The sequence below is a fragment of the Carassius carassius genome, chromosome 23 (genome assembly GCF_963082965.1).
Source record: "Carassius carassius chromosome 23, fCarCar2.1, whole genome shotgun sequence".
Classification (NCBI taxonomy): Eukaryota; Metazoa; Chordata; class Actinopteri; order Cypriniformes; family Cyprinidae; genus Carassius; species Carassius carassius.
The window spans coordinates 30,910,952-30,935,641 of NC_081777.1; the positions used below are offsets into that span (position 1 = coordinate 30,910,952).

At 41.7% G+C, this 24,690-nt stretch overlaps 2 protein-coding genes across 6 annotated transcripts in view; one reads left to right on the forward strand and one right to left on the reverse strand.

The window, feature by feature from the left end:
- Nucleotides 1-24,690, reverse strand: part of aamdc (adipogenesis associated, Mth938 domain containing) — a 407,769-nt gene that overhangs the window by 294,772 nt on the left and 88,307 nt on the right. The window lies entirely within an intron of this gene.
- LOC132101759 (carbohydrate sulfotransferase 8-like) overlaps nt 21,802-24,690 on the forward strand; it is a 161,229-nt gene continuing 158,340 nt past the window's right edge. For all 5 annotated transcript variants that reach the window (XM_059506946.1, XM_059506945.1, XM_059506948.1 and 2 more), the window contains exon 1: nt 21,802-22,084. The gene's annotated coding sequence lies outside the window, so the exon portion shown is untranslated. The remainder of the gene's footprint in view (nt 22,085-24,690) is intronic.

The following is a 24,690-nucleotide window of genomic DNA, read 5'->3' on the forward strand; positions in this document are numbered from 1 at the left end:
ATATGCATGTGTGTGTGTTTATAGTTTGCATGATAACACTTATGCTTTCAAAAACTTACACTGCACTTTGCAGGCCCCCAAAGCACCATTTTTGTTAAAATGAACGATGACAAGTTTATATTTTATAATTTTGTAATTGTAACAATTTAATGAATGCATGTGGCACAATTGTTACAAAGTGACTGCAGCACCTTCAAAATATGTTTTGAAAAAGTTTTGTTTTGTCTATATTTATTTGAATTGATTAAATGGAAGTATTTGACCAAATATGAAAAATATTTCCTTGAAAAATCAGAATCAATAAAACCTCATATACATTAAATATATTTCTAAGAGATCGGCAAATTACCATTACTTTGTTATACAGTGCATTCAAGTTCATATTTACAAGGATGTGTCAATCTTTCATGTTGGTAAATTTGGTTGAAATTAATGGAAAACTTGTCATGTGTTTTGACCGTTTATTTAAATAACGACAGCGTTAGGGGGCCTGAAAAGGCAACGTTTTGAAAACTAGTTTCAAAATGCAAATTTTTTTAAAATGAGAGCTTGTCTCTGTGTAAATTACAAAAATGTTAATTTGTGAACACAGCGACTTCATGTGCATGCATATTACGTGTTCAGTCTATAAGCACCTGCAAGTTTCTTTACAAAGTGACATCGGCAACTACTGGTGTGGCCTGAATAATACAGTGTTTTAAGTCGTTTTCAGAGATCTTTTTAAACAGGGATTGTTTTGTCAATGTTGCAATCTGTGCACGAATACTTTTTTAAAATGTTTAAAAACGGGACTGTTTTCAGTACATCGTTGTTGTGTAAACGTCCCATAAGTTGCACGTACAAACTAACGACTCAATCTATAGCTCCTTCATGAATTGAGAGCAAAAACAATCTCTGATGCACATTCATTATTTATCATTGTGTAGAAGTAGAATGTTGCGGTTAATTAATTATTTTTATTTTTTTTGTAGAAAAGTTGCAAAAGACCAAAGTGACTTGAACCATTATTCATGAGATTTGTGTAGAATTTGTGTTTATGTCAAGACACTCTTGAATTGGTGCAGTTTATTTTGAGTAGATGGACTGGAGATGAAGTTGAGGCCAAGCAAGTTTTATTTTTCAAAGTGGAGAATATCATGACCAGTCGGATCATATATAAGTGTTTTGCAATGATAATGTAAGCTGATTATCTTTTGATTTGAATCTGGCTCCTGCTGGAGACAAACCAGTAAGTCTTCATATTCATGAATCTGGATCAGAGTTTCGTAAGAGAGGTTACAGTAAACGTATTGGCGTAATCAGGGCCGGTTGTTCAAACAAGTGAAGTAAGTTTGCTCTTCGAGGCCTCCGGCGGATCAACACAAATCACCTTCTGTTTTTAAATGAGCTGCAGAGATATAAAGCGCCTGTGAGTCAGAATGCTGTTTCACTGCATTCAAGTTATGATATCAACAGACTTTTGTAAATGCAATATTGTTTTAGTGAAGTAGTTTATAATTGATTTGTATGTTTTGAGAAATGTCAATATGACACAATCCATTTGACTTACATAATGTGATGCATTTCAGAGAAAATGTAAAGCAAGACGTCAACTGAAAAGAAGAAAAGAGGCAGAGAGATTTATCATATATTCAGTGAAAGATTATAAAAATGTTGTGCACTCATAAATCATTCACAATAAGAGAAAATTTATTTTAAAAGTTAACAGAATCAGTTGTGATTTCATATTGATTTACCTCAACCAGTGTTTATTTTGTGTTATCAATATACACTGTATTGTGTTTACTTTTAAATTTTCATTTTAGTTTTATATTATATAGTGCTTTTTATATTTTGGTATTTATTTATTTATCTTATTATTTTTGTGCTTCATCGTAATCTTTTTTATTTTCATTTTATTTTAAAACATTATTTTTTTTTACAATTATTTATACAATTGGCTACCAATTTCTAAGTGAAAGAAATCAAGTGTGGGTTTTTTTTGCAGTAAAAATTGGTCATCTGTGATTTTATATGGACTTGAACTCAAACCAGGTTTATTTTAGTAATTAAATACTTATTATTTTACTAATTATATATTTATAAATTTAGTTAAAAAAAAATGATAATTTAAATTGTAAAGTTTTGCAAATTACTTGTGTAAAATGTGTAATTCTTACAATGTTTTATTTAGTTTTTTTGTTATTTAGTTTCATTTAAGTTTTAGTAATTTTAGTCCATCTTAAAATAATCATCTTAATTTCTACTTTTTGTTCAAGTTTCTCATCTAACATTTATATGTATTTTGTTTAGCATCATTACTATTAATAGAATGACTTGTAATAGTTTTAGTTGCTGACTCAAACGTGTTCCTGTACTTATTTCATTTTTACAGTGCAATATTAATATTACTGCCAAACGATCCGTGTTCTTAAATCCAATTCATCTTTTGTTGACCCGATAAACATTTAAAGGCTGAATTACTTGGAGGAAATGCTCTCGACTCTAACGGCACAAACTGCTAGAAGACACGGCCAAATATAAATCCGGCTGACCAGAGGCTTCACTGAATCCCAGTGCTTGTCACGTAACCTGCGATCAATATTTAATGTTCATTTTCAAGCTGTCGACTGGAATCTAGAAAACTGGTCTCCTCCGAGCTGGTGGGGAGCTGACAGAGATTGGAGTTGAATCTATGGCCGTGTGATTGCTGAAGACACAACTCATCTCAGAGACAGACGGATGGCTCAGCGGCCTTGACACCGACATGAATCCTCACGCAGCAAATCAAGTCATCCTCAGCTCCGAATAAAGACAACAACCGCTGCTCCATTACAAACAGACGGGAATATGAGAGTGCAGGCAACACATAATGACATTTTATGATGAAACGGGTGCATGCATCAGGAACAGCCAATAATGCTGGGTTGTTTGCAGCTTGTAGAGAGATATTTTTGTCCTGTTCTGTTTTGAAGCATTATTGGTCAAGCTGGGCTAAGAAATCTCTGCCCACATGGTTATTGATCAGAACTAGCCCACTGCAGACTGCAGAGTATTAACCATAGGCTTTATTTAAAATAATAAGATGTAAAATTGCATGCATAATGTGATGGTAAATGTTTTATTGGAGTGATGGATCACAGGTCACACATGCAAGTGATCCTATAAAACTAATGCTTTCTTGTGATGGTAAAATTAATAGATTTATTGACTTACTGTAGCTGAGGGGCTAAGGACTGTAAGGTGCTAGCTGTGGCTAATGAGTTGAAGCTGGGCCGGGTGTGTCGGTAAGAACACCAAAGTCAGAGAAGGAATCCAGTTTAACAGATTTATTTATACAAGCATATGAAGAGGGGAAGCCAGATCTTGATTAGCTGTATTAAACAGTACTCTCTGTGCACAGATCGAAGATGAGCATGAATATTAAGTGATATCGTCTTTGCTTTATGTCCTGAGGAATGTCAGCATATGAGTGTGTGATCTGTAACAAACAAATAAAAGATATGCTCTAACAAACAATGCTTCTTTCTTATCACAATTTCACTCATAACAACATAAATTACATTAGAACTACTGGCTTCCCCAAACATCAACCCAATGTTACCATTGAATACAGCAGAACATGAAACATAATTCACAGCTTACATGTATAATAATTATATATAATTAAACAATTACAATGTACTGGATGAAACTCAAGTACTACTATACTTCACATTAGCATCGATTTTGTGTCATTACTCTTTCCACATCGCTATCTAAGCAAACAACAATCAACTAAGCCCGAGTAACAGTGAAATTTGTAGTACTCACTTTCTCTCTGGACGCACACAACTTCACCGAAATGGGGTGCTGCCGGGGGGTTGAAGTGGAAAGCAATCTTCTGCTTCGCTAGAAGTTGCTGAAGCTCTGAGGATAGATCGTCAAATGTCTCACAAAGCTCTTTCTCTCCTGCCTTGAAATTTGTGCCCTGATCTGAGTAGAGTTCAGCTGGCGTACCCCTACGGGCAATGAATCTCCTGAGGCTCATTAGAAACGAGTCTGAATCCAAGCCGTGTAAGAGGTCCAGGTGTACTGCTCGTGTGGTGAGACATTTGTAAATAATGCCCCATCTCTTCTCAGAGCGGCGCCCCAACGTCACCTGGAAAGGCCCAAAACAGTCCACACCCGGGGAATAGAAGGCTGGCTTATATAGATGCAGACGGGTCATTGGTAAGTCTGACATCTTGGGCACCGATGGCTTGGCCTTCCATCTTCTACACTCCGTACAGAGATGTTGTATATGACGAATCGCTTCTCTCCCGCGCAGGATCCAGAAAGTGCGACGCATTTCTGCGTATACCTGTTCAGGTCCAGGGTGACAGAGACGAGTGTCATAGTCCTGTATAAGGAGCTTGGTGGCTGGATGACTGGGATCCAAGACGATCGGGTGTTTAAAAGCAGAATCGAGCACTTCAGCCCGCCGCAATCTACCACCAACACGTATGATCGCATCCTTAGGGTCTAACTCTGGGGACAGGGTAAGTAGGTGACTACTGTTTGGTATTGACTTGCCCTTCTTGAGGTGGTGTAGTTCTTCTGGGAAGCAGTCTTGCTGGATTCTCTTGTAGATGATCATTTCTGCTTGATGATAAACTAAAGCAGTAACAGCACTACCCTGTCCAGCCGCCCCGTGAAGCTCATGCACCGTAGCCTCAACCAGATCCTTCCAAGTGTGTTGGCCACCTTTTAGAGAACATGGCCAGTCACTGTTAGTCACAATACTGCAGGAAACTGACTTCCTGTATTCTGACAAATCTGAATCAGGCAGCCTAGGTAATGGAGATGGCCATTCGTTAGGATCCTTAAGGAGGAAAGGGGGCCCTTGGCTCCAGCGATTAGGCACGGCGAGCTCCCCAAGAGTCTCACCCCGAGTGACATCATCGGCTGGATTTAGTGAGGAGTCCACATAACGCCAGGCACTGGGTTCTGTGAGCTCCTGAATTTCAGCTACACGGGTGCCCACAAATACTTTGAAACAGCATGACTCCGTCTGCAGCCAGGTAAGCACCGTAGTTGAATCATTCCAAAGTATAATCTTATCAATCTTCAAGGTCAGCTCCCCTTCCAACATCTTTGCCAGTAGGGCTGCTGTTAGGGCACCGCAGAGCTCTAGACGTGGAATGGAGTGTCGTCGCCGGGGAGCGACTCTTGATCTCGCTGCCAGGAAGGACAGGTAGACTTGGCCTTGGGCATCCTTGATCCGCAGGTAAGAAACAGAGCCATAGACATTCTCTGATGCATCGTTGAATATGTGGATCTGTCTAGAGACAACTGTTTGACTCACGTGAGCTGGAACATAGGATCGAGGTAAGGTTATGCGAGGCAACAAATGGAGTTCATCTTCCCACTCTTTCCAAGCTAACTGGAGCTCCTGAGGGAGGAGGGGGTTGTCCCAGTGACGGTGCTTATCCCACAAGCTTTGGACAAGCAACTTGGCACGGGTTGTGTAGGGTAATATGAAACCCAGAGGGTCATACTGCCGAGCTAGAACTTTATACACATTGCGCATAGTCAGTATGCCATAGTCAAGTGGGCGGCTCTTATACCCCAAGATGTCTGATTCCCAATGCCAACTAAGTCCAAGAGTTGATTCGGACAGACCTGTGTCATCATATGAGAGCCAGCGCTCCATACTGTCCGACCTTGCTTCCCTTGGCAGATGTCCGATGGCACTTGGGATGTTACATGCCCACTGACGGATTTCAAATCCTCCCGATGACAGAGTCTCCCTGAGTTTGTCAACCAATCCTCTGGCTTCAGCTGCAGTTGGCAAGCTCTGAAGGCAATTATCAACATAGAAACAGCGCTCTATGGAGTCTCTGACACCATCCCCTGGAACACTGTGATCTCTAGCATGCTGTTGAAGAGCAAAGGTGGCACAACAGGGTGAACAGGTGGTGCCAAAAGGCAGAACTTGCCATTCGAAGGTATCAGGGGGATCCTCTCACTTCATATCTCTCCACACAAACCTGAGAAGTGGCCGGTCTTCTGGCAGAAGCAGGACTTGGTGGAACATACCCCTGATATCTCCACTAATTGCTACTGCTTGTTGCCTAAAGCGCAGCAGGACCCCAAGGAGAGATGCACCCAAGCTCGGTCCTGGAAGAAGGGCATCATTCAGATTCAGTCCACGAAACTGGTAGGAACAGTTGAAAACAAGCCGATTCTTCCCATTATGGCTAACTAGGTGATGAGGTATGTACCATGATTTACCAGTCATTGAGATCTCATCTGGGCCCAACTTCTTGACAGCTCCTGATTGTACCAGCTGATTGATTGCCTCACAGTAAGCTTTGGCACGTTGAGGGTCCTTAGCCAATCTTTTCTCTGTACTCCTCAAGCTCGGTAGAACCGCCTCTTTGGATGCACAGAACAGGGGCATGTCTCGTTTCCGTAGCAACGGAGTAGCATACCAAAAGATACCAGCAACTTCAATCCTCCTTGTCTTTGCCTCCAGGTGCTCTATTGTCTCCTTGTCTTGCTTCGATCTCACTGCCATCTTGTCCCTTTGAAAAGGTAGCACATCGATCTGCCAGAGTTTCTCAACATTCCTCATCAACTCTGTTGTCTGTGGTGAAACACTGGTAAAAGGCACTGTTGTGCGCATGCTATCCACTGGATGAGGCGAGTCGGCCCCTGAAGCGTCCAACCCAGTCTTGTACGGATGGCTGCCGGTCCTCCTGGAGGGCCTAACCTCACTGGCTCGACTGGAGTGAGCAGATGGGGGTGATCTGCTTTCATCAATACAAGTGGCTTGACATGCTCGAATGGTTCAATAGGGAGGTCTGCCAGATACTTATATTTCCTCTTCAACATGGAGATGGGATATGAGTGATCTGCCAGACTGAGGCGCTGTGAAGTAAACGCCTCTGCCAACTGAAAGCTTCTTCTGGGATGTGCAAGGGGTGATATGCAGAATGAGACGGATGATCCCTTCAAGGTTTGGACATCCTGTCGTATTGTGCGAAGGACAAGATCCTCTGGTCTACCTTGCAAACCAAGTCGGTCAACAGCTTCTGGAAGGAGCATCCTGCGATCCGATCCATCATCCAATATCGCGTAGGTGTCAAGAGTACGGTCCTTGTTCCGAAGAAGCACTCTCACAACCTTTAATAGGACACAAGTGGAAGTTGATGGCCGATCCAGGTAAAGAACCTCGGTACCGTTGTTCACTAGACAACTCTCTACTTTGGGTGGCTCTGCAATGGGACGGGTGTTCACACTGTGGAGAACTCTCAAGTGCTTCCCTTGGCACAGGTCACAGAGTCTTTTGAGGTCACACTGTGCAGCTTGGTGGGACCTCCCACATCTCCAGCATCTTTTATTCACCTTGAACCTCTCTATGACTTCCTCCCTTGTGAACTTCTGAATGGCTGGGCACTTATTCAGAAAATGTTCCGAACTCTCACAATATGGGCAGTATGGCTTTATCTTGCTTCTCCTTTTGAAATCTGAGGAACTCTGACCATCTTGCTTTGTGGCCTTACTACCTTCAGAGCTCTCTGCCCCATGAACCACGGTAGCCGCTGATCTACTCTGTCGCTTCTCAGCTTTGTGGCTCAGTGACCCTTGGTGTCGGGTGTCAGATGGGGTGTCATAACTTTGACACCACAACTCATACTGGAGCCACTCTGCTAAGTCAAGCAGGGTATGAGTAGAGCCAGGTCGATGGAACATCTGGCGTCGGAAATTGGCCCTCAACTCAGGCGGAAGTTTCGTGAGCAGCCGTGCAACGTGTGAGCCGCATCGCAGCTCAACTTCTCCATCATAGCCCAGGTTCTTTAACATGCCCACTAACGTCTGAAAATGCAAAGCAAACTTCTCAAAGGCTGCTGTATCACCCTACCTTATCTCTGGTGAGTCCATGACAGCAGCAATCCTCTGTAAGGCAACTTGATGTGGCTGCCCAAACTTCTCATTCAATGCGGCCATTGTGTCTGAGTACGGCATAGGTGATTTGATGTATGAGTCGGCTATAAGACAAGCCTCCTCCAATCTCAGATGGTCCACGAGAACCTGATATTTGAAGAGTTTAGTGGCATCCCTTGGCAACAGATTCATTAGGGCGAGCTTCAGGCGGGAGAATTCCATGGGGTCCCTATAGATGAAGAGGGGAATTTTCGGCGCTGGCCCATGGTATTCTTTTTCCTTCACCATAGCTGATAAAGGCTGGTATGGTATGTCTTGAGAGGGGGTACTCATGTGAGGTCCTGGTACGTGTTTAGGTAGAGGCCCAGATTTAGCGGAGTCCAGAACAGGAGGAGAGCTGATGCCTGGTGAGTAAAAATGCGCCCGGTGAGATGGAGGCTGAGTATCATGAAACTTTCTAGCTGGTGGTCTCTTAGGGGTTGAAGACAGATGACTTCTAGTTGCGGAGTTAGATACAGCACTATCTCTGATTAGCTGGAGTTCCTTCATCATTCTATCTATCATTGTGACCATCTGTTTCTCCTCATCTTCCGGAGGCATTGTCGGTGGTTCAGCAGAGGGCCATGGTGGAGGCGGTAGCCAGTCATCATACTCCTCTTCTTCCCTTCGGGTCGGAAAGTGATCCTTTACAGGAGGAGGTGGTACTGGCCACGATTCTTGTCGTGCCCCCTGCTGTGTCCTAACTGAGGCTACAGGAGAATGCATTTCCCTCTGAGTACTCCAAAGCTGTGCATGGCTGCTCTGCCTGTCCTCTTCAGATCGGCATAATGAGGTGTTCTCTCTACGCATCTCATACAGCTCATTCTCGTCCCCTGCAAAGGCTGTTGGACTATATGTCCATTCTGCACGTCGGCCAGTTGAACGTGTATCATAGCTGGGAGAGTAGTCTTCATCATGCTCACTACTATCGGAGTCCCACTGAACCTGACGAGGGGACCTTGTGATATGTGTTCTTTCAGCGGGTGTCATCATAGCCGCTCCCTCATGGTGAGGGCTCCACCCCTCTAGACCATGCATATGCTGTCATAAAGTTGTACGAGATGAAACTTGTGTCTGTTGTCTCATTGGACCAACCTCATAGTCCTCAAGATACTGTGGCAGTCTCCGCTGCCTCTTAGGTCGAGTCGATTGGACCCAGGATGCTTCACCATTTTGTTGCATATTCCCGGAACAGCTTGTCTCCGGCTCGAAGGACCAAATGTAGCTGAGGGGCTAAGGACTGTAAGGTGCTAGCTGTGGCTAATGAGTTGAAGCTGGGCCAGGTGTGTCGGTAAGAACACCAAAGTCGGAGAAGGAATCCAGTTTAACAGATTTATTTATACAAGCATATGAAGAGGGGGAGCCAGATCTTGATTAGCTGTATTAAACAGTACTCTCTGCACAGATAAATTAACTACATTACATAAATTACATTAAAACTACTGGCTTCCCCAAACACCAACCCAATGTTACAATTGAATACAGCAGAACATGAAACATAGTTCACAACTTACATGTTATACATAATTACACAATTACACTGTACTGGATGAAACTCAAATACTACTATGCTTCACATTAGCATCCATTTTGTGTCATTACTCTTTTCACATCATCGCTATCTAAGCAAACAACTATCAACTAAGCCCGAGTAACAGTGAGATTTGTAGTACTCACTTTCTCTTTGGACGCACACAACTTTAAACACTCATAAGAACATAACAAAGATCAAAACTGCATTTAGTCAGGGAATTTCACGGCTCATTCTCTATGAAGATGACGCTGATACAAGACTGGATTGCGGTGCGCGCGCGCGCGCTCTGAAGCATCCCACCATATGAGCTGCGCTCTGTCAAAATAAGAGTCCCCTCAACGGGACGAGAGCGCTCTTATCCACCCGCGACGTAAATCAGTGTCATTAGTGAGACTTTCACACACTTACTGTCAGAGAAAATGCTTCCCATATTATTTGTTCTCAAAGTTTGTGCATCCAGATAAACTCTACAACAAGATTAAAACTACAACCAAATTAATAAATACATTATTAATCTTAAAATAAAATGTATATTTTTAAAATGTTTTATTTTTTTTAAATGTTTATTTTGTTTCAGATAGCTACAACACTTTTCCATTTTCATTTAGTTGGACTTAAAGTAGTAAAATACCTTAAATTTAAATATAAATGAATACAAATTTTTTAAAGTTATACAAAGTTTGTGTTAAATTCTTTATTTCAGTATTATTTGTTTATTAATAATGATAAGAACTATATATAATTTAACAAAAAAATTGGTGCAATTAATTATTAATTTGTTAATTTAATCATAAAAAGTAATTAAAAATATTTAATTTAAAATATTTGACACTTTTAGTTTTTTAATTCTAAAATAAAAAAATAAACCAACATTAAAACTAAAATAAAAATTATAAAGACTTTTTAATTTAAAAAAGACAAATACACAAACTTTAATAAAAATAAGAAAAAATTTCAAATATCAATAAAAACTAGAATAATATCTCATCCATCCATCCATCCATCCATCTTCTTCCGCTTATCCGGGGCCGGGTCGCGGGGGCAGCAGTCTAAGCAGAGAACCCCAGACTTCCCTCTCCCTAGACACTTCCTCCAGCTCTTCTGGGGGGACACCGAGGCGTTCCCAGGCCAGCCGGGAGACATAGTCTCTCCAGCGTGTCCTAGGTCTTCCCCGGGGTCTCCTCCCAGTGGGACGCGCCCGGAACACCTTCCCGGGAAGGAGTCCAGGTGGCATCCGAAACAGATGCCTGAGCCCCCTCAGCTGACCCCTCTCGATGTGGAGGAGCAGCGGCTCTACTCTGAGCTCCTCCCGGGTGACTAAGCTTCTCACCCTATCTCTAATGGATCGCCCAGCCACCCTGCGGAGAAATCTCATTTCGGCCGCCTCTATCCGGGATCTTGTCCTTTCGGTCATGACCCAAAGCTCATGACCATAGGTGAGAGTAGGAACGTAGATTGACCGGTAAATCGAGAGCTTCGCCTTGCGGCTCAGCTCTTTCTTCACCACGACAGACCGGTACATCGACTGCATTACTGCAGAAGCTGCACCGATCCGTCTGTCAATCTCCCGTTCCATCCTTCCCTCACTCGTGAACAAGACCCCAAGATACTTAAACTCCTCCACTTGAGGCAGCAACTCTCCACCAACCTGAAGTAGGCAAGCCACCCTTTTCCGACTGAGGACAATGGCCTCGGATTTGGAGGTGCTGATTCTCATCCCAGCCGCTTCACACTCGGCTGCAAACCGTCCCAGTGCATGCTGAAGGTCCTGGCTTGGTCCCACGCTTGACGAAATCGTGTTGTCACCAAACATGGTTGCCCCTGGCTGTGCTTAGAAATTCTTTCCATAAAAATCATGAACAGAACCGGCGACAAAGGGCAGCCCTGCCGGAGTCCAACACGCACCGGGAACAAGTCTGACTTACTGCTGGCAATACGAACCAAGCTCCTGCTCCGATCGTACAGGGACCGGATAGCCCTCAGCAAAGGGCCCCGGACCCCATACTCCCGGAGCACCCTCCACAGGCCGCCGCGAGGGACACAGTCGAATGCCTTCTCCAAATCTACAAAGCACATGTGGACTGGTTGGGCAAACTCCCATGAACCCTCCAGCACCCTGTAGAGGGTATAGAGCTGGTCCAGTGTTCCACGGCCTGGACGAAATCCACACTGTTCCTCCTGAATCCGAGGTTCTACTATCGGCCGGATTCTCCTCTCCAGTACCCTGGCATAGACTTTCCCAGGGAGGCTGAGAAGTGTGATCCCCCTGTAGTTGGAACACACCCTCCGGTCCCCCTTCTTAAAAAGAGGGACCACCACCCCAGTCTGCCATCCCAGAGGCACCGTCCCCGACTGCCACGCGATGCTGCAGAGGCGTGTCAGCCAAGACAGCCCCACAACATCCAGAGACTTGAGGTACTCAGGGCGGATCTCATCCACCCCCGGTGCCTTGCCACCGAGGAGTTTCTTGACTACCTCGGTGACTTCAGCTTGGGTGATGGACGAGTCCACATCTGAGCCCTCAGCCTCTGCTTCCTCAATGGAAGATGTGACAGCGGGATTGAGGAGATCCTCGAAGTATTCCTTCCAACGTCCAACGACATCCCCAGTTGAGGCCAACAGCTCCCCACCTCTACTGTAAACAGCGTTGGTAGGGCACTGCTTCCCTCTCCTGAGGCCCCGGACGGTTTGCCAGAATCTCTTCGAGGCCGACCGATAGTCCTGCTCCATGGCCTCACTGAACTCCTCCCAGGCCCGAGTTTTTGCCTCCACAATCACCCGGGCTGCAGTCCGCTTGGCCTGCCGTTACCTGTCAGCTGCCTCAGGAGTCCCACAAGCCAACCAGGCTTGGTGCACTTGGACTCAATATCTCCAGCCTCCCTCGGGATCCGGTCGAAGCTCTGCCGGAGGTGGGAGTTGAAGATCTCTCTGACAGGAGACTCGGCCAAACGTTCCCAGCAGACCCTCACAGTACGTTTGGGTCTACCGAGTCTGTCCAGCTTCCTCCCCCACCATCGGATCCAACTCACCACCAGGTGGTGATCAGTTGAGAGCTCCGCCCCTCTCTTTACCCGAGTGTCCAAGACATACGGCCGGAGGTCGGATAAAACAACCACAAAGTCGATCATCGACCTACGGCCTAGGGTGTCCTGGTGCCACGTGTACTGATGGACACCCTTATGCTTGAACATGGTGTTCGTTATGGACAAGCTGTAACTAGCAAAGAAAAGTCCAATAACTGAACACCACTCGGGTTCAGATCAGGGGGGCCGTTCCTCCCAATCACGCCCCTCCAGGTGTCACTGTCGTTGCCCACGTGGGCGTTGAAGTCCCCCAGGAAAACAACGGAGTCCCCAGTCGGAGCACTTTCCAGCACCCCTCCCAGAGACTCCAAGAAGGCCGGGTACTCTGCACTGCCGTTCGGCCCGTAGGCACAAACGACAGTGAGAGACCTATCCCCGACCCTAAGGTGCAGGGAAGCGACCCTCTCATTCACCGGGGTAAACTCCAACGCATGGCAGCTGAGCTGGGGGGCTATAAGCAAACCCACACCAGCCCGCCGCCTCTCACCATGGGCAACTCCAGAGTGGTGAAGAGTCCATCCTCTCCCGAGGAGTGTGGTTCCAGAGCCCAAGTTGTGTCTAGAGGTGAGCCCGACTATCGCTAGTCGGAAACCTCTCAACATCACGCACAATTTCGGGCTCCTTCCCCGCCAGTGAGGTGACGTTCCACGTCCCTAGAGCTAGTTTCCGTGTCCAGGGATCGGGCTGTCGAGGCCCCCGCCTTCGACTGCTGCCCGATTCTCTAAGCACCGGCCCCTTACGGTCCCTCCTGTAGGTGGTGAGCCCACGGGAAGGCGGCCCCACGTCGCTCCTTCAGGCCTAGCTCCAGGCTGGGGCCCCGGCCACGCCATACCGGGCGACGTCACGGTCCTTTGATGCAATCTCCTCATAAGGGGTTTCTGAACCGCTCTTAGTCTTACCCCTCGCCTAGGACCTGTTTGCCTTGGGAGACCCTACCAGGGGCATATAGCCCCGGACAACATAGCTCCTAGGGTCATTCGGGTACTCAAACCCCTCCACCACGTTAAGGTGGCAGTTCAAGGAGGGGAATAATATCTCAATGATATTAAAATAACACTGCATAGTAACAATAAATGACAATATAAAATAAAATACAGTTTTTCATAGAGGTTGAAATAAAAATACATTTTATTTTTTATAAAATTAAAAATTACTGTTAATATTAATATTAATATTTGCAATTAATATAATTAATATTAATGTAATATTCATAATATTTTTTTAATTATATTTGAGTTTTATAAATTGTCTTAAATATGACAACATAAATGGCAATTACTTATTTTTTATTCATTAAAAAAAAAATTACAGTTATAAACGTTGCATAAATGCCTTCATATTTTATCAAGGGAATCATTGAGAGTACTTGGCATTAAAAAGTTTGAAAATCCCTGATGTAGTTCATGTTTTACCGTAATAATGTACATTCTATAGAATTTCTCACAAAGAGCACAGAAAATGTGGAGAAGTCTGCTTTCTGAGCAGCCAGTGTGCATGCCCCCAGAGCAGAAATGAATAATGGACGTCTAATATGAGTCTGTGTGACCCTCTTCGGACGCTCCTGACATAGAGATGAGCACAAGCTCTCTCAGGACAGTTGTACTCATCTCTTCGGGGCGGCTGACAGCTCAGGACAAATAAAAGCGTTACTCTTTGACCTCTGTGCTGGAGACCTGATGCTGCACATGCTAATGAAGCAAACCCAACTCACACCAGTTAAACAAAGGAGTCGTACCTGACAAATGTCCTTTAGGAACAACTGGGGACGTCCTAAAGGGGATATTTTTTTCTGAAAATGAAAGGCAGTCTTTTAGGGTGTATTTAGGGTGTATGGTAAGTGAAATCAATCTGACAATCTGAAAAAAAAAACAATTTATGTTTTGTGTAATATATATATATATTTCTGTTAATTTTTTTTTTCCTTAGGCTCCAGAAGTGAGCTCATCCTTACAAAACGTTTATATGTAAAAGCCTTTAAAATTTTGTGTGTGTGGCATTTATAGTAGGCTACATTTAATAATAATTTAATTGATTTAATTCATAATTATTTTATTATTTATCCATTTAATAAGTAATTAAACATATTCAATTATTTTATTAAATATGTTATTTGTACATTTTATTGCAGTTTTTATTCCAGGAGTATGCCAAATGTGACAAAAAGTGTATATTTAATATATATTTTACAATAATAGTAATAAACGATTAATTCTATTATATATTATTTTGTTCTAAAATAGCTGACAAATGCCTCCACAGAAGTGAGAATGTATCAGTTCATTCATTTATTTAATTCACTATTATTTAAACATTTATTTATTATATGTTTCTTTTATATTTAGTTATATTTTTATATATTTAATACATTTTATATATTTTTTTATTTTTTTATTTTTTTTAATCTAAAAATGTTCTTCTGGGGTTTGTGTGTGTGTGTGTGTGTGTGTGAACATGAGTTGGGATTCTCATTCCGCTGCTGTGGTTCATTAAACTACCGCTGCTCTTCATTAATCTTGATCAATCGACGGCTCGGTCCAGACTGTACTTTACAGCAGAACATCCACTTACAGTAACGCTGAGTCAGAGATAACACAGCATGCTGCAATTAACCAGACAGCATTTCAGAGTTCATCCGGGTCACAGTCCATAACTTCAGAAGAGAATAAAGTCCTGCATTGAGCGCCTGCCTTCTCATCAATGAGCTTCATGTCTCCTGTTTGCTTTGAAACCACTCTAAAAATTGGAGAAGACAGCCAGAAAAAAAAATTTAGAAAGCGTGTTTGCAAGCTGGAATAAGTATATTCATTAAAAAGCGTATTTTGGCTCTATTATATGCGCGCTTTCCTCGTTCAAGGCAGCGACCTATGTGGAAAAGAAATGAAGAGCCTCCGGCTTTTTGCTTTTAACTCTACACATGTTGGTAAATTCAAAACCTGCTCGCATTTGCATATCTAATTTCTCTCTCCATTGAATTATTTTGATCTTTTGCTCCAATAAAACCATTTGTTTTCCCTGTTCGCGAAGCTTTCTAATTTCCGCGGCTGCATCACCGCAGGCCTGTTTTCTTTCTTTCTTGGCCGTGTGAGTTTGTGTATTTCCCAGGTGGCAGGATTGGTGCAGGTTTTCTTTTCTCTTAGTTGTGGCCTTTTTGTTGCTCGTCTGTGGTCTCGATGGGGTTTTATTGGAAATTACGAGGTCACGGTGCATGAGGATGGGGAATAACGAGCAACCAGCATCATACCATAGAAACACACATGCAGGCTTTTCGCTGGCCTTCGTTCTGGATGTATTTTTTTCACATTCATTTTCTCCACAGGGATTTTAAAACACTCTTCCAAAAATACAAAACCGGCTCTGAGGTTAAGGATATTACAACATCACGTGTTGCCCTATAGAGCACTGCAAATGATTAACTGAAATAAAAAGTGACAGTGCAGTTGTGTCAAAATAATATCTCATCACTTAGGCAATACACTTTAAGTTAAAAGCAAACTATTTAAATAAATAAAAGTATTTTCAATGTTTCATTGGGAGCGGGTGCCAAATGATTGATTGGTTGATTGGTTGATTGATTGATTGGTTGATTGATTGATTGATTGATTGAGTTCCTGTTTCAAAGTTCCAAATAAAAAGAGAAAACAAAAATAGGACAAGTACCCATAATTTTCGATTATTTATTTTGCTGTATTGTCATAGGCATTTCAATAGATATTAGCACATGACTAAGTAATTAATTTGTTGATTAATAATTTTTTTTCCCAGCCAAAATTAACTTGATTAACACTTTGGGATTTCATAGGTATTGTCACATAAGTATGTAATTAATAACATGAATATGTACAAATAAAAATACACACACACATTTGCTTACTTTTTTAATTTTCTGATTTCAAAAATGGCCAAGATTAACATTTCAGGATTACAATAGGTATTATTATAGCATATAAAATCATATAATGTATATATTATTTACTTAATTACATATGAAGACCCTTCTTTCGCCACAAACGTTCTTCAGATGTTAAAGGTTCTTTATGGAACCATTTAGACAAAAAAGGTTCTTCTATGGCATCGTGGAGCATCTTTATGGATTCTGATCTCTCGCTCCAGGCCCTGCGATGGTTGATCTGGTCTCAGCGCTGCAGGAAACGCTATGAGCGCTAGACTCTCAACACAAGCTACATAAACGCTTGTGCAATCAGTGACGGAGAGCTGGTTCAAGCATAAAGCATCAATCTGCTGATCTCAAACGCTCCACTTCAGAGCTGCATGTGAATGAGAGTGTTTGCTGTTTGAGTGCATATGATATAGCGTTCGGGAAAAGAGCCTCTTAGTGCCACTGATTGAGATGAATGAGAACGGGCTTGCATTAAGAAAGCAAAGAATCTCAATTTTGATTTCTATCATTATGAAGCTGTTAATGAATGAATGGCAATTAACAAAACTGTTGAAACAAGTAAATGCAGTTCAGTCCCTGTGCAGCAGAGGGCGATATTATAGAGGGTAAAAATAAAAAACTAATTTAAAGCATGCATTCTTTTTCTTATCTGATATACTTAACATTTAATAATCAAAACAATAATCATCTGATTTAATCTAACTCTGCTGATTGAGTTTTCCTTCCTCTGTGTAGAGCAGAACCTGTTCAGACTATAGCTCTTTTCTGACTTTGTTCATTTAGCTTTGAGGTCATAACATGAAACACATTTCACAAATCTGAAGATACCGAGCGAGTCAACTCAACCGAGACTGCATCTGAAGTTAGTAATGTTCATTTTATGCCTTTGTAAACTTTAAGACAATCTTATTTGCACGAAAGGTTTAGAAAATTATCCCTCCTTACAGTCTCTCTCCACCTTTGCTCTTCTGCACCTCATGCATCTGAAGAACCTTGTGCATTCTCTGATTTAAACTGACTCTATTTTCATTAAGCATGTTTTACTGGAGTGAATGGTGAGGATTACATCTGCGCCTCTCTCTGTTTCGAACCTTCAGCTGTTGCTTTACATCTGCGACTTTAAGTGAAGTCAATTGTGAACACAAAGCTGTCTCTGATCAGTCTGCACACAGAGAGTTAGAATCATCACAGATGTTGCATGCACATAAGACACATCTCAGATTATTTAACACATCTTTAGTTTGATATCATTTTACTATACCTTAAAATGCAAGCGAGTGACTTGGCTACATTTTCTTTGTGTGTTTCTAAATCAAATTGAATGCCTACACAAAATGTACACCCAAATTTACATTTTGTGACACAAATTCATATATTAGATAAGATTAGATTAGATTCAACTTTATTGTCATTGCACATGTAAGGTACAAGGCAATGAATTATAAACACATACTTACACATATATCTTATATATATATATATATATATATATTTTTTTTTTAGATGTTTTTAACACAGGAGGGTCTGTATCATTCTTAAAGTAATTTCTGGACACAAGGATTTCTTTTGACTTATATTACACATTTATATTTATTCTTTTAAATTGTGTGTGTGTGTGTGTGTGTGTGTTTAGCATTACTTATGACAGAACACACTTCTACTTTAAATGGCAGTCAATGAAGAAACATGCTCTTTGTGCTCAGATGGTGTAATATGGTACCTGCCAGCAGTAAAACATCACCTACATATGTTGTTTAATGACTGCAATAAATGTTAGGGTTTAGATCTCAACCTAAATCTTGAGTATCTGGAATCATAACAAAACACATGTCAGTCCACTAGTGAAAAGTCACATGTCAGATGAGATTCATGTGTGTCTTCAGTGCCTTCACAAGAACTGGAACAGGCTGTTATGACTGGCTCTGTGTCCAGACAGACAGACAGACAGACAGATACTGTACAGACAGACAGATAGATACAGACAGATAGAGATGGTCAGAAAGACCGAGTGGCTGAACCTGAGGAAACTGATAATCAGGTTACTGAGGATGTCTGCTCAAAATCACATATAACCTCCACCATCTCCAGAAACTCAAATTCTCTGACACACACACACACACACACACACACACTTACACACACACACACACACACACACACACACACATGCAGGCATGCACACACACACACACACACACACAAAATGAAAAAATACATGTCGCCCCTTCTATTTCAAAACTTTTACTCAACCTGTAAGTATAGTGATATAAATAGCTGTTTGTACATATTCATAGTTCATGTAAGAATGAAAAATGTCAAATAAGATCTCAGCTGTTTATCGGATCCACAGCACGGCACATTTCTGATGTATTCCCTACATAACACATCTGATTCAGATCATCAGCCCATTAGTTAAATATGGGGAAACTTAAAGCTTTCTACTTTAAAGAGTTCAGAGTTGTATTCATTTCGTGGCAGTATTATGCGATTTCATTGTTATTAAACATTAATTAATTACATTTTTAGCCATGATGATTTGTTTGTTCATTTAAAAAAAATAAATAAAAAGATTGTATTTATTTAAAACCAGCATAACCCCCTTCCTCCAATGAAAACAAAAAACAAAATACGAAACATATATGACATAATAATTATTAAATTAATAATGCCAATTTATAATAAAAAATATCTAAGATTTGTAAATATAATTAATGTCAAATGCAGTTACTATACTATTTTTATTTTACATATACAGTAAGGAATACAGACTGCATGACTGTAAAACTGATTTTTTTGAAGTTGTAATAAAAATGTTTATTAGAGTATTTATAAAAAAAATATGATCTTTATACTTCAACACTAATAATATAATATGCATAATAATAACAAATGCAGCTGGAAAAGTATACAATCACAAAATGTAATGCATCTTTTAATGCATTGACCGGCATTAATAATGTATTTTATGATAAAGATTGTATACTGTAAATATGATTTTGACATTTTAAAGATACTGTGAGTATTTTTATTTATTTATTGGTAGAGTGTAGAAGCGCTCTCACCATTCACACCTCCTGCATCCCCCCTCTCCCCCACACCTGCAATACAGATCAGCGAGGATGCGGTGCGCCAGGTCTTCAGGAAGCAGAAAAGGAAAAAAGCACCAGGCCCAGATTGTGTTACACCAGCCTGTCTGAAATCCTGTGCTGACCAGCTGGCCCCCATCTTCACAAAGATCTTCAACAGATCGCTGGAGCTGTGCGAAGTCCCTTCATGCTTCAAACGCTCCACCATCATCCCCATCCCAAAGAAATCCAAAATTACAGGACTAAATGACTACAGGCCTGTGGCTCTAACGTCTGTAGTCATGAAGTCATTTGAAAAACTGGTGCTGGCCCACCTGAAGGACATCACTGGACCCTTGCTGGATCCTTTTCAGTTTGCCTACAGAGCAAACAGGTCTGTGGACGATGCAGTAAACATCGGACTGCATTATGTTCTGCAACACCTAGACAGACCGGGGACCTATGTGAGGATCCTGTTTGTGGACTTCAGCTCTGCCTTCAACACGATCATGCCAAACCTCCTCCTGCCCAAACTAACTCAGCTCTCCGTGCCCACCTCCGTCTGTCAGTGGATCAACAGCTTCCTGACAGACAGGCAGCAGCTAGTGAGGCTGGGAAAATACACATCCAGCACCCGTACAATCAGCACCGGAGCACCCCAGGGCTGTGTTCTCTCCCCACTGCTCTTCTCCCTGTACACTAATGACTGCACATCTAAGGACCCCTCTGTCAAGCTCCTGAAGTTTGCAGATGACACCACACTCATCGGCCTCATTCAGGACGGTGACGAGTCTGCTTACAGACAGGAGGTTAAAGAGCTGGCTGTCTGGTGCAGTCTCAACAACCTGGAGCTTAACACGCTCAAAACAGTGGAGATGATCGTGGACTTCAGGAGAAACCCCCCTGCACTCCCCCCACTCACCATCATGAACAGCACTGTGACTGCAGTGGAGTCATTCAGGTTCCTGGGCACCACTATCTCTCAGGACCTGAAGTGGGACATTCACATTGACTCCATTGTGAAAAAGGCCCAGCAGAGGTTGTACTTCCTTCGCCAGCTGAGGAAGTTTAACCTGCCACAGGATCTGCTGAAACAGTTCTACTCCACCATCATCGAATCCATCCTCTGCACTTCAGTAACTGTCTGGTTCAGCTCAGCTTCTAAATCGGACCTCAGAAGACTACAGAGGGTAGTCCGGACTGCTGAGCGAATTATCGGTACAACCCTCCCATCTATTCAAGAACTGTACTTATCCAGAGTGAGCAAAAGGGCTGTTAAAATCACTCTGGACCCCTCACATCCAGCACACTCCCTCTTTGAACTGTTGCCATCTGGTCGACGCTACAGAGCACTGAGCACCAGAACGACCAGACACAGGAACAGTTTCTTCCCTCAGGCAATCCATCTTATGAACAGCTGATAATAACTGTGGGACACACTACACTATTTATATTTATATACACTACACTTTTTATCCAACACACATACTTAGCGTACACGTAAATCTTTTGCACATAATATACATGTACATACATGGAACACACTATACTACTTATATTTATATTTATATACACATACACTTATTTATCCAAACACACATACTTAGCATACAGTTACAATTTTTCCACATAATATACATGTACATACATAAATGCTCTTTTTAATATACCTGCCATACATTGTCAATTTGTATATTGTCAATCCTTACCCACCTATTTGTATTTTTTTGTATTTTTTATTCCTTATTGTGTTTTTTGTTCTGTCGCTGTTATGTTGCACTGCGGAGCTCTGTCACGAAAACAAATTCCTCGTATGTGTGAACATACCTGGCAATAAAGCTCATTCTGATTCTGATTCTGATTCTGATTCTGAAGTGACAGGAAGAGGGGGCGGGATTGGGATTCGAACTCGGGACACCCATAGCACAACAGTGCAACAGTCGGCGCTGTTCCTTTTTGTATTTACCTATATGTGGGTTTTAATAAGTGATTTTTTTTTAGTAAATCCTACACTATTTTTGTCATTGTATGTGAACGTGCTGAATTGTCTAAATTCCACAGAAGTCACAATGGTAATAAAGAACGATCCACTGTGAATATGATCTGCCCATGTTCTTGACAGATTTGGTGAGATTTGCTCGTGCAGTGAGTGCACACAGTTAGCAGCTCCACATATTCACACTGAAGAACACCCACCTCTCTCTCTCTCTCTCTCTCTCTCTCTCTCTCTCTCTCTCTCTCTCTCTCTGTAAGAGGCGGCGCATCGTGCGCTCGCTCGTCTGTGCTGTGAGTTTGAGTTCCGATCCTCATCTTGCTCCCACAGAGAGCTGAACCTGCAGACACTTTGCAGACGCGGTAACAGTTCGCAGTTTCTCTTCAGAGACTCACAAAGGAAATAGCTATCAGACTCGCGGAGACGCGCGCATCATTCCAGCGGACCGAACCGAAGTGGATCCGGATCGGGCAACAAGAGGATCTCAAACACAGTCCAAGTGGATGTTGCATCGCGCTTTCCATGGTGCTGAAATGATCTGACCTGATCTGATCTCAGTCCGAATCATCATCATCTGCACAGGTAGTTTTATTGTTCGAATGCATTCATTGCACTTGTATGGGAAGGTGTATGCGTACAACTGTGGTAGCCACCACATAGGCTACACTGTTTTGAATGAGATTGCATGTTGATTTATGATGCGATTTTAACAGTTGTCTACCACATTATGGTATTGTATTGATGGTAAACTTTTTTTCTAAGGGTCACCAGGAGTGCTGACAGTCTGCGGAACGGTTGTTTTGTTTAATTTACCAATGAGCTTTAATTGATTAAAGTTCTCGTCTCAAAGCTGGAGATCTGCGTGGTTGTTTAAAGACATGAAATGTGAATCAGAACAGCATGTGCGGCTCTAACTGGATTCTGTTTGTGCACAAATAATGCCACTTCTTCCATGATGAACACACGCTGAGATAAAGCAATCATGCATGTTTAAATTATTGTATTAGTGGAAGAAGCAGCTATACTGAAGGCTTGCTGTAGGTCAACATGCATGAGACACATTAAACAAGTTGCCAAGTCATTAATTTGAGTTTTGTGCCATGAATGTGCTTCAGATGTACTGTGTAATTCCACAATATTTCTGACATTGATGTGGATGTGCAGAATTTAGCTTTTTTTTACTTTTAATGTTGTGGAATACAGTTCAGAATCAGATGGATTGCAATGCTGCATTTTGTTATAGTTGAACAGAAAAAGGGTCAGAGATTGACTTCACGTCATTCCAGTGACTTTCGTTCTTGTGTGAAACACAAAAGGAGATATTTTGAAATGGGTAACCAAATGGTTTTGGATCATATTGACTACCGTAGCATGAACAAAAAATGCTATGGAAATCAATGGGATGAGAAACCGTTTCTTCTCCAAAATATCTTAATTGCTGTGTTTTGAAATAGTCTAAAATCTTAGACTAGAATGAAATTCTTGCATTTTGAGGTCAGATCTTGACAACACTTTGAAGCTTTTGATTTATAAAACTCATCCCAGTTTCTGGTTTCTCTGTGACACATGCCCTTCATTCTCTTTGTCATTTTTCTCCTCATTTCTGAAGACGTCACACTAATTCAAGGATACTTTGATTTACATTGCAAAGCCGAGCTAGCATTGTTTATAAGCGACAGTTGTGACATCAGCGTGAGAAACTTGACAAATGATGCTGTCAGGCTCCGTCGGTGGTCAGTCAGGTCGCTATCTGTCCTTCTCTGACGAGGCTGTAATTTATATTCAGACTTTGAAAATGCTCCTGTCAGGACTATATATCATGTATCCAGAATTTAAGAAAAATCTGAAAAACCTACAGTGTCTGTCAATGAACTGGAAAGAGCGAGTGCATGTGTAAATTGCTCAGAGGTTTCACTTTAATGCCTCCGGAGACTTAATGAAGTTCACACTTTTGTGTCAGTTTCTTCTAAAACCCATGTGGAGGTGTAAAAATAGCACCAAATGTAGCTGAAGATTTCCTGGGAAACCACATATAGCTCAAAAGCTGAGAGTTAAATTTAAAAAAATAATGTAATATGCAACTCAGGTCTTTGAACTCCTACTGAGATCTTTAATTTTTGATTGCAGACTTTAGTATCTTGGTAAATTTCGTAATTTGAGGCATTACTGAGATCTCTATGAAAGCTTGTTTCCAACACAGGATGAAAAAAAGATAATTGTGACTTCTCTCAAAATTCTGAGCTTAAATGTCACAGTTCAGAATAGCAAGGTTTAAACTTACAATTGTGTGGGAAAAAGGCAGAATAATGTGAAAAAAAAGTCAGAACTGCAAGATGTAAGGTCCAAATTCTGAGTTATTATTTCAGAATTGTGAGATTTAAACTCAAAATTGTGAGAAAAAAGTCAAAATTAGGAGATATAAAGTCAGAAATGTGAGATATAAAGTCAAAATTGTGAGATAAAAATCTGAATTTCAAGATATAAAGTCAGAATTGTGAGGAAAAAACATAGTTGCAAGATAAACGATCAAAATTGTGAAATATAAAGTCAGAATTGTGAGGAAAAAAGTAAAAAAAAAAAAAAGAATTGCAAGATATATAGTCAAAATTGTGAGATATTAAGTCAGGATTGCAAGATATAAGGTCAACATTGTGAGACATAAACTCAGAATTGAGAGATACACACTTGTAATTCTGTGAAAAAGTCACAATTTTACAAGATATAATGAGAAAAGTGTGAGATATATAAAGTCAGAGTTGCAAGATAAAAAAGTAGTAATAGCAAGATTTAAAATAATAGATAAACTCAGAATTCAGAGATGTAAACTCAAAATTGTGGGATAAAATGGGATAAAAATCCCATGACAGAAACTGGCTTCCATAGATCTCCTGTGAAACATCCTAACGTCTCAATCCACGTGCTGTACCACAGGGTCTGACGCACACGACTGCGCTGTCAGGATGTTGCGTGAGGCGGTGTGTGTTAGTGAGGAGAGTCTCAGTGCTGGCCTGATACCAGCAGGCAGGAACATACAGTCACACTCCAGATGGCTCCACCGTCCGCCGCGTTCCCTCAGACCTGAAGAGAGATCCGCTCCAGACTCTGCAGGAGAGCCGAGCAGAGAAGAGCTGAATACAGAGAGTTTGTGAGGAACCACGTGACGGAAGGATGATAACATGCATGTGAAC